We start from the raw sequence: 11366 nt of genomic DNA, 5'->3' as shown, positions 1-11366 counted from the left end.
ACCGCTCGGGGTGCCTGTTCAGCAGTCACAGCCACTCACTCTGACATCACTCCATTAGTGCATGTATAAGACCTGCATGCGTATTTCAGGCCTATGTGTAGTGTGTTCTAACAGTGTAAATTGTAATTGAATAAAAAATATAAATTAATATTATTAAATTATTATTCCTTGTCTGTTAAGTACTGTATGAAACCAAAGCCAGTGCATCTGCTACTCAGGGTAGAGTGGGTTTTCCTTTCAACTACAAGATTGGTGGTTGGATGTCACAAACCATGTATTTTTTTTTTTTATTGGCAATCAATATGTGGTCCTAAATAAAAGTTCAGACGCCTTCCAACGAAGGGTGTCACGATTTTAAATCTATCAAAAAAGGACCGGCAATTCCCACAGTATTTTTCTTCTCTCTCCATCCCTGCCTATTTGCTCATGTTTAAGAAAAACACAACAACACACACCGCACAGTTTTCTCAGCTGGTAGCATGCAGCCAAAGACACAGGGTAACGTTAGCTTACCGTTACCGGTAGCCTGCCGCTTCACTGTTCCAGACACCATGGCTACTGCTGGAGTCGGAGATGATGAAGAAACAACAGAACTGGAAAAATCCTCCCGCTTCCCTGAAGTCACCAGTGTGGCAAAGTTTGCAATCCCTGCGAGTTACGTAAACAAACAACCAACGGTAAAGCTACCTCGTAAAATCTGAGAATCTCAATCTGTTCTGTACTGTAAATTACCCTTCTGCCATCTAGTTGCTCGTATGTGGCATTGCCTTCACTGCACATTGACACCCGTACTTTCAGCCATTCAAAAACACACTCAGGAATGGGAGCATTTGTTCAATCTGCCTTGTTCTTTTTATGATGTATGTTCTGGAGGAATTTATGTTTCCTCTCTATAAACATTTTGTTCTGTTTTTTTGCCATAACATCTCTGTACATTAATTGATCTCTCTATTGTTGTTAGCTTTTTGTCAACAGCTGTCTCTCAGTCTGTATCCCTCTCCCTACCAACTCCGTTTGCTGCAGCTTACACAGTGTATTCTTTCAGTCTCAGTGATCTCGCTCGGGTCATTACCTGTGAGTGCTGGCATCTTAAATCATGCAGGGGCAGGTTTAGCTCCCCCGCATGCCTCCTCTGAAACGTTTCCCTGTGCTGGCACTCATAGATCAACACACTAGAACTAGAAAAACACACACATTCAGCCAAATAGCATGCACACACATACAACAGAACATACAAAACACACAAGCACTCACATGCAAGCACCTAACACCAGAGACATAAGGTTTTATTGTGCGTGTGTGATAGCCTGCTTCCTCTCTGGCTTAGAGTTGTAATGATTATTTAAATAGAAGTGAATTCCCCTTGCCTGCGAAATGGATAAGAAGTCTGTACCCAGTGGAGGCCTTAGGGTTTTTTCCTCAGCTGATTAGAAACACACAGACACACACATGCATGCGTGTACTTCATGAAGAGCATGAAGAAGTCTTTGAAGATCAGCTGTAACATTAAACCTCAATGTTTAAATCTGGTGGAAAATAGGCAGATTTCCCGTGTGTCGCTATTGACAGGAACTTTCCTCCACATGTATGCAAATTTGTCCTCTCCCTTTCTCTCTTACTCTCTAAAACTCCTACCAAGCTCTTACCGATCGATCTGCAACTCTGGCCCCCTTTATATGGGGTGAACAGCCCTAAACCTCAAGGCACAGGTATAGAACAGCATCCCCGGGTGGGTTCTACCCGCTGCACACACTGACAGTGTATGCCTAAGTCTGCCTATGTTTCAGTAGGAATTTGTTCCCAGTGCATGTTGAGGTACAACTTAACATCTGTAGAAAATATCGAGTATGGAGGTGGGAACTGGACTGAGAGAAAGAGCAAGTGTGGAGGTTGGAATGCGAGAATAGTCCAGTTTTAACACAAAGGTAGAAGTGTGTGTGTGTGTGTGTGTGTGTGCACGTGCGTGTGTGTATGTGTGTAAATTGGATATTGGGACATGGAAAATGAAAATGAACAGCATGGCCACACGGCTATTTTTGTCTCTCCAGCCATCTCTCAGTCCTTCTCACGCTCTCTCAGTTCTGGGTTCCTCTCTGTTCCCCTCTTTCTCCCCAACTTTCTTCCTCTCTTCTCTCTCTGTCATCTCTCCATTTCTCCTTCTGTCCAATATATCTGATATAACTGTGGCCATATCAGCCCAGTCAAACCAGTCCATCCTGTCAATATTCCATCTCTTATAAAATAGTCACACTTCAATTTTAGACTGTGTGTGCAGCCCCTACCCTGACGGGATGACTGTCATTTTACATCTAAGAAGTTAGTACAGCTGTGCTCCACTTTGGCTTCCAAACAACAGTCAGTCTATAAATATCTCTGCAATCCTGTCATGAATCATTTCCACAAACAGCCTTTAAAATTCTACATCCAATAGTCTGAGTTTCTGTCTTCCCCATTTTTATTGCATAATATTTAGATATGTAGTCAGTTTTTGTTTTTTGTTTTTTTAAACAGATTTGCACTGCACGGAAGTAGCCCTGTTCTTATGCCCCTGAGGAGAATTATTCGTCTGCAACAGTTATGCAGGATGTACCTCCCCATCTTTTCATATTTTACTTTTCCACTTCTACAGTAGACAGTTCAGCTACGGTACATTAATCTGTATCTATAAAAATTCAATTTCTGCCTCAGCTACAGTAAGAGATGATTTTTAAATGAAGCAAGTGAGGTACGCTGGCTGAACAGATCACAGGTTGGGTTTTATTGGACAGGAATGACACAGGATGTGATGAAATATATTAAGGAGCTCATTTGTAGAAGCAGTTACTGTATGAAGTCGGTTCACTACAGGACAAATTAATGCTTCACATTACATAGTTTACATAGGACAATTTTCCTCTCACTCTCCCGTTCATATACCGTTGGTGGAGGCGCTGCCTGGAGCAACTTGGGGTTTCACGTCTTGCTCAAAGAAACTTAAATATGCAGAGCTGGGGATCAAACTGTCAACCTTGTAGTTAAAGGACGACCAGGGGAACCTCCTGAGCCACAGCCGCTCTAAAGGCAGATTTAGGGTCGTGCGGAGGCTCCACCCACAGTTTTCGCCATAGCCTACGTAAGTGGCCTGATGTTTATACATGTGCATTAGTGTGTGCGTCAATCTCTTAAAAAGAACAGCAGGGCCGGAATGTGTGTGTGCGTGGGGAGTGTGTGGTAGAGCGAGTGAGGGAGTGACGGTGTTTAGCTTTAGACCATGATGGGAAATCTGTAGCAGGAAACGTTAACCCTCTCCTTGATTTCATGTTGTTTATGGAGGAGAACTTGGGAATGAGTCGGGGGAAAGGCACACGACCAACCCATGGCCAAGTGACGTGCATCAGTGCAAAGCGTAGGTAAATTTTTCAAAAGGTACGTCAGGCTACAGCGTAGGGTCCCATGTATGGTTGGGATCTCCATGTACCTATGAGTGTACCCAAGGCGTGGACTGAACGCAGAAGCATGAATCAGCATTAAGTGTGCACATAGAAGGCACAGAAAATGTAATACAAAACATGGATTGTTCAACATCATTTTACATACTTGTACATTACTTTGTAGTTATATGCACGGCTGCTTCCTCCTGTTTCTTAGACATTTTGCGCAGCAGAATGTTCTTCCTACGTCTGCAGGACAAGTGTGAGTGTGCATCAACAGTGGCAGAACATCAAGAGGATTATACACTCCATGAGGACAAGTTGAGACTTAGACAGCCCTTCACCCTTTGCTTGCTTTTCTGCCTGATCCCAAAAGGCAGGAGGAAAGTAGGATGCATCCCTTTCCCAGAGAGAAAGGGAGAGAGAGGAATACACGTGTTGGCAGTAAAATAGTTGAAAAGACTAATAGTTGAGAAGAATAGTAATGGGAAAAGAAAGAAATTAGCCAAGTGAAGAGAAATGATTGAATGAGCAGACGGAAAGGGGTAGAGAAAATAGGATGCAGGAAGTCTATGTAATGATGAATGTGTGCCCGGTGCTCTGCAGGATTGTTGGCAGGTTCTGTGCCACTGAGCAACAGCTCCAGCCCTGCAAGCAACCTTATGTAATGAAGCTTTATCCCCGTCACTCCATGACGGTGAGAGGTACAGCGGCACATTGCCCTTCCTCCGTGCCATGAAGAAATATTGGACTGGAGATCATTAATGGAGAACATGAATGGGCTTGCTCAGGTTTCTCATTTTTGGCTCTTAACAGATTACATCTGGCGCTGTGACTCAATTAATTCTGTTAAAATGGGATCACTTAAAAAAAAAAAATGAAAAGCTTGTTCAAATGTCACATTGGTCTTGTGCGTTCAACTTTAAAGGTCGTTTCAGTTTCAAATGGGTTGGTTGCTGAATCATTAAAATGCTAATTAGTGCAAAGTACTGACCGCGGGGACTTACAGCAGATTGGTTATCGAATTAGACATTTCATATATTTTATCAAGTAATTGGGTGTCCTTGACTCTTACTTACAGAACAGTGTCTCTTGTTGCTGCTTATTCTACATCTGCACTACAACGTTGTGGTTATAAAACTAATATCTTTTGCTAAGTTTACGCCTCAAGTACACAATACTCTGGCATTTCCGAGCCCCTGAAATGGAGACATTGGAAACACTGCTGCCCCTGTTTTGGTTTGAAATCTCCGGGGTGGCTTTGCAGTCTGGACGGGCACAAACGTAGACCTTTGGAAACGACGACGCATGTCAGTCAGTTTTACCGGTTAGGTAGGCTTACATACCTGTCAGTAACAGTTCCACCTGGTCGTCGGTCTAAACAAATAAATCCCTGGTCTTTCTTTTCGCCATGTTGTTCTTTCTAGGATTTTTCAAAGATTTTAGGTGTTGTTAATCTAGTTGAAGAAAGATAATGACTTGATCTGCGCTAACTAAAAGAGTTTGCTCTTTCTAGCTCGACATCACATTGTGGCATATTATTTCAGGATTGCTGCTTGCTCTCTCTTTGTTGCCGCATGTGTTGCTTTGTCCTCCATGTTTCTTTTGAAGGATCACCGCCATTCGTACACAAGCCCTGACAGTCCTGTCTCAGGTCAAAGTCACGGGGTCAGGAGGACAGGCAAACATTGCACGGTTGAGTGGAGCTGCGTTAAAAACAGAAGAAACCCCCTTGTTTTTAGCTGTTGATCAGCAGAGGTTACGCATGTTTTTGTTTCTATATGTGTGTGAGTAAGTGTGTGTGTGTGTGTCTACCTCATAAAGAGGGTCCGGTGCCTCACAGTAGCTGCTGCCAAAGGAAGGCAGACACAGAAAGCCTAGACCACAGAGAGGTTGTAAATGAGAGTAGCTATTTTGGGGAAACCTCACTCTCCATAGCTCTGCACCACAGGTGCAGAGAGAAACCCATATGAGTCATTTCATGGGCTGACACCAGCTCATGAGGATGCAGAGTACACGTCCACTGGGACGCGTGCAAACCTTAATGAATATACGTGAAGCTAGAATTCATGCATTCTCTCATAAATGCATTGGCACACACAAACACACACTATCTCTCTATCACTCCTATATTTGCATTTGTGTGGAGTTACCCCCCTCCCCACCCCGGGAATTGAATAGATTGATGGAACGGGGCAGGTTAGCGATGTGGGAATAGGGGGAAGAAAAGCAATTAAAGTGGCAGTCAAATGGTAGGAGCGCAGCAGAGCATCGGATGGCGTCAGTCCCCAGCTTAATTATGCTTAGCCCCTCACCACGAGATGTATCATCATGATACACCAGAGCAGCCAGGAACATGTGGCCAGGCTTCATGGTAATGTGCAAGCTGACTCCACTGTCGACCTTCTGTTATCGGAAGGAAGGAAGGAAGGAAGGAAGGAAGGAAGGAAGGAAAACTGTCAGGATTTCATATAGAATGAAAAATATTAGAATGCATTTCCAAAATTGTCAAATTCTAGCACCCTGAACTTCACATGAATCAAATTGTGAGCTTTGCGAAGATATACAGTCTTAGTTCACACCCTCCATCAGATTCAATTATCACCACCCATGAGTTCTCCAGGTTCCTCACATGTCCCTGCTTCTTAGTGTTTGTGGGCTGACAAGCAAGAGTGGAGAAGAAAAAGTAAGGGAAGAGTTGAGAGCTGGGAGGGGATGCGGTGTTTCAACAGTGGAAAGAAAAGGAAATAAATCCCATTTTCTTTGAGAAAGAGAAATAGAGAGATGTTGAAGTCTGAAGGCAGTAAGGAATTGCTGAGAGAATGAGACAATTATTCCGGAAAGGGAAAGGAGTGAAGAGGTCCAATGTAAGGCATAAAAAAACAGGAATAGAATGAGAAAACAATGTGATTTAGAAGAGCCTGAGAACTTGAGAGGAGAAGGAATTAGGGAGGGAGACATGACCGGGATGGAGAGTGAAAACCTGCTAATGAATGAGGGTTTTGAAAAAGACAGGCTGCGACAAAAGAGAGAGAGAGAGAGAGAGAGAGAGAGAGCGAAAGACCGAGGTTTTACCCGCCCTGATCCTTAGCCAGCTCTTTTTGCCTTATCAGGCTAGTCCAGATATGGGAGAAAAACATGTACCCACAATGCACTGTGACTGTTGCCCATCTGCCTGGAATGAACCCCTAACCCTGTCCTATCAGCGCAGAGGGGCCTGTGCCAGTGGCGCTTCATCTCTGGATTTAGGGAAAGATTTGTGTGCAGAGCTCGGCAGACAGGAAAACACAAACACACATGTATGTCTAGACTCAGCCCTTGGCAATCAAAAGTCCAGGTCACATCACAGTCTTCATTCACTCAACCTTCACTAATACTTGAGAGATCATTGAGGGCCTGCCCTCATTTACAATGAAATCGAGTGAAAATAATAGAAAGCGACTACACCAAAAAGTACAAGTGAGTTGATTTTAAGGAGGGACTGTATTTCGTTCCAGAAGTCGGGCGCACTAAACTTAAAAAAAACGTTTTTTCCAAGTTCAGACTGAGCTTGTGAAGTATGAAGCAAAAGCCAGTCAGCAGAGCGAGTCTGATAAAACCCCTCTGAGTGACAAAGCAATTCTGTAAGGTGATATGGTTGTTTTCCAGCAAGGGCCTTATAGATAAAGAGATACCAGTGAGTATCACTTCTCTCCTGGAGAGAAGACCACCCAACCCTGTAATATAAAATACAATGTGTATCATAGACATGACCGGTTATAAATCTCAAGGCGGAGTGAGTCCAGAGAACAGTGGAAGTCTGTATCTATGCATAGGTTGGAAGTTAAGACATAAGACACAAACCTATACATGCATAAACACAACACAAACACAAGAACATACACACACGATTGTACGCAAACATGCATACCAACCATAAACAGTCCCTTCAGGATTTTGCAGCCTTTTTTTGAGATTGTTGTGGCCCAAAATGCCTTAATTTTGTGGGAACTTTTGTAAAAAAATAATTGCAATAAAAGTTGTGATGTCTTTTGTATGATTGTTGCAATGAAGTTGATAGAGACAGAGAAAGTTGCGGTTTTTGTTTTTGTATATAGTTCTTGAAAAATAAAAAATAAACTTGTTTTGGGGAGAATAAAATTACTCTAGACTTAGTTGTCCTAGTAACCATACCATAAACAGCTTTCCTCTTTGTTTCACAGTAATCACTTTTCCCTAAATCAATTTCATGCAAAAAGGAAGCACTGCAGACATGTGTCCCCAGTGAAGGAATTAGAGGTTTTCACACAGCCCAAAATGGCATTTTAAAATTTGAAAACACTCTTTTTGCCTGAATGGACACTTACAGAACTCGGCTGCACTGAGCAACAACCTCTGGCAATATTGAGGGAAGCTGATGTGTATGCCGTCTAAATACGCACATAACTTAGTGCCACCACAGTTATCGCAGGGCTTGTTTAGTGACATGTAATTTACAATAAAATGTCAACATTTACCTTACAGTATGTGCACTTAGAGACTAGTCAGACGTGCAGTTTCTGTTTTAGGTCAGTTCTGACTGCCACTCAGTGTGTGTGTGTGTGTGTGTGTGTGTGTGTGTGTGTGTGTGTGTGTGTGTGTGTGTGTGTGTGTGTGTGTGTGTGTGTGTGTGTGTGTGTGTGTGTGTGTGTGTGTGTGTGTGTGTGTGTGTGTGTGTGTGTGTGTGTGTGTGTGCGTGTGTGTGGGTGCGTGTGTGTGTGCACATGTGTGTTTACACCCATTTGCACATCACCCCTTTGTGTGGGATCAAGGTTGGTCTTAGTGAGTGTGACTCTCGCTGATAGACATTGATGAGGTGGTTGATGAGTTTGTGAAGCCATTTCCTTAGCCAAGGGGTAAAAGGCAGTGGACTATGTGATGTCATTTCAACCTGACACAGGCGTGAAAAATCCACGTAAAAGCCTCTCGAATCATTCTTCCATTCGAAATGAGATATTGTGCACGGTGTGAAGAAACCGAGAGAGGGATAGAGGGAGGTAGAGAGAGGCAGCACGTGTGAAAGTGACTTATGCACTGTGTGTGCACGGGTGCGAACGCCATACCTTAAAACTCCCCGTGGAAATGACATTGAGATGAGATTCTCCACCTGCAACACGGAGAATAAATTATATGCAAACGGGAAATACATCACCCACATAACATTAGGAGCAACAGGACGTCTGCATTGCCATTATCTGTCCATCCATTTTTTGTTTTAATTTTCATATCATTGAAAGGTTTTACTCATTAGGACAGCAGACAAAGATCTAATATCTTGTTCAGGGTGACATTGTGGCTATGTCCTGTTGCTTCTGTCCATCTGTTATAGATTAATCTGCCTGTGTCACTCCTACCAACCACACGTTAGTTAGCTGGGTGTTCCCAAGGAGCTGACCGAAGCACACCTGTTTGATACGCCACCACATGGCAAATAGAGTTCATCTGACTAAAATAGCAAAGTTTAAATTGTAGAAGAGCAGAAATTTACAATTCTGTTTATTTCATATTGTGTTGATTCTGCTGATGTTGCAGGAATTACAGAGGAGGAGTAACAGCATTGTATGTAGTATACTGCTTACTTTGATGAGACTTATTTGGGGCTTATTTATAGTGTTAATTAGAAAGTCAACCGTTTCTTTGTCTATGTAGAGACCTAATGTCATCGTCTTGAACATTGACTTATTGGGTTGAAATGCATAAAGCCTTGACTAATCAGACAAGACAACGTGGCTTAAATGTCAATCGCTTTGGGGAAGGGACCAAATGGCGAGGCTTTGATTATCTGATGATTTGTTTACCACAAGATTATGCATGATTATAGCTCGAATTTCTGAAATCAATGTTTACATAGTTTTTGATCTGGTTTTTCTCTACATTTAAAGCGAGTACAGTTTTTAACTTCAGAGGCATTCTATCTGCAATATTGTATTTATTTATTATAGGTATGTTAGCAGTAAGGATAATAGAGCCTATTATCAACTTAATATCTTGTCTATAGTTTTGGAAATTAAAGGGTACCAATACAAGTTAATTGCTTTTTCAGATTTAAAACAGACCATTTTTTTGTTTTTCATTGTGCTGACCTTAAAGTGAACACCCGACATTATCTGTGTGGGATGTCATGGATGGGTGCAAAGGTATCACTCTGGGTCATGCTTGAAAACAAGATGCTTTATCTAAAAAGAGACCATCTGTCAGTGAAAGATATTTAGATCAGATATGTGAGACGGGTTTAAGTGTGTTTTTGTGTGTCTTTGTGTGGTTCAGGGTGAGTGCTGATAAAGAGCTCAGCTGACAAACTAGCTGGTAAACTCTACTGACATTTAGCTCCCACTGCGGCTGGGAACACTTTGATAATTATGGATCTGCTGACCTAAAACGTAAAGCCAAGTTATTTAATATGAAATCAGACTGTGACATGAACCTGCCCTTCAATACAGACTAGGTAAGGTCCACTGGAAAGAGAGAGAAAAGGACTGTGTTGTGGTGTGTGTGGTGTGTGTGTGTGGTGTGTGTGTGGTGTGTGTGGTGTGTGTGTGTGGAGAGAGAGATTGTGGTGTACTGATGTGACATGCACCTGCCGTTCGACACAGACTAGGTGAGGTCCACTGGAAAGAGAGGAGAGAGAAAGTGGTGGTGTTGTGTGTGGTGCGTGCGTGTGGTGCGTGAGAGAGAGAGAGAGAGAGAGAGAGATTGTGGGGTGTCGACTGTGACATGCACCTGCCGTTCGACACAGACTAGGTGAGGTCCACTGGAAAGAGAGAGAGAGAGAAAGTGTGTGTGTGTGTGAGAGAGGGAGGGAGTGAGAGAGAAGCGATGTGGTCTTGTGTGTGTGTGTGTGTGTGTGTGTGTATGAGATTGTGGGGCAGCGCTGATTGTCTGATTATGTAGGTAATGGTGCTGTCCTCCAAGCCCCAGCTGGTGTGACAGTTCATTTCACCGGACACAGTGTTAACTTGACACCATTAATCTCAGCAAATCAACACTTGCATGCTGCACAAATAAATGCCTCTTTTTTTGCCTACAGTACTTCTTTAAAAACAACAAACGTCTGCTGAGCCTACGATGCCCACAGTTCATCTGAGTGATTTGATTTGAAGCATTGAGGTATCAATATAACTTCTCACTTAAAGGACAATTCCGGCGCAAACTGAACCTAGGGGTTAATAACACACGTTCTCTGGGATAGGTTTTCATGCTGATTGAATGTGACCAGTTTTAGCACAAATCCCTAATTATCTTATAACGCTAGTTGTTGGCGCCATCTTGGGAAAACAGTCATGACCAGTCGATCGACGAACGCCGTGCTTGAGCTATGTTACTGGTTACTGGTTACACGGGGTTTGTTGTTTGACTGGTCATGACTGTCTTCCCAAGATGGCGCCAGCCTGTATACCTTATTTAATAAACTGTCTGTACTAGACCCGGACCGATATATGTGCTTACTGATATTATCAGCTGATATGTCTGGACTTAAATTCACACCTATAAATTGACCAGGTGTGAATTTAAGTCCAGACATACATACATGCACACCTGGACTTAAATTCACACCTGGTCAATTTATAATCATTTTTAACACTGGACTAAACACTGACACTTTAATAATAATTTATGGTCTTTTCTTTGTTTATTTGACAAATGTTCTTATAGTTGTTATAATTTTTATTGGTATTTTGTTGATTTTGTTGTCTTTATACTGTCTTTTTATCTATTTTTTATTTCTTTGTTCTTGCTAAAAACTGCTGCTGGAACTTTCAATTTCCTGCGGGAGTCATCCCAAAGGATCAATAAAGAGAAGTCTAAGTCTAAGTCTAAGTCTAAGTCTATATTAGTCATTTTCCAAAATATCGGTATCTGCTTATAATGGCTGATAAAAAAACAAAATGTATTTAAGAAATAAAAATAAAAACGGACGGTCAACCATGTTATGAGTGT

General features: G+C 42.3%; 1 protein-coding gene and 1 long non-coding RNA gene across 10 annotated transcripts in view; one reads left to right on the top strand and one right to left on the bottom strand.

Annotated features, from left to right (window-relative positions):
- The window catches only part of trpm3 (transient receptor potential cation channel, subfamily M, member 3), a 168439-nt gene that overhangs the window by 48026 nt on the left and 109047 nt on the right, over window positions 1-11366 (top strand). The window lies entirely within an intron of this gene.
- LOC116690234 (uncharacterized) overlaps window positions 4337-11366 on the bottom strand; it is a 12204-nt gene continuing 5174 nt past the window's right edge. Inside the window, exon 3 of the long non-coding RNA XR_004332196.1 lies at window positions 4337-4787. This is a non-coding gene — a long non-coding RNA (uncharacterized LOC116690234). The remainder of the gene's footprint in view (window positions 4788-11366) is intronic.

This window comes from Etheostoma spectabile, chromosome 5 (assembly GCF_008692095.1).
Source record: "Etheostoma spectabile isolate EspeVRDwgs_2016 chromosome 5, UIUC_Espe_1.0, whole genome shotgun sequence".
In the NCBI taxonomy this organism is placed as follows: Eukaryota; Metazoa; Chordata; class Actinopteri; order Perciformes; family Percidae; genus Etheostoma; species Etheostoma spectabile.
This window is presented reverse-complemented; position numbering and strand designations above follow the sequence as displayed.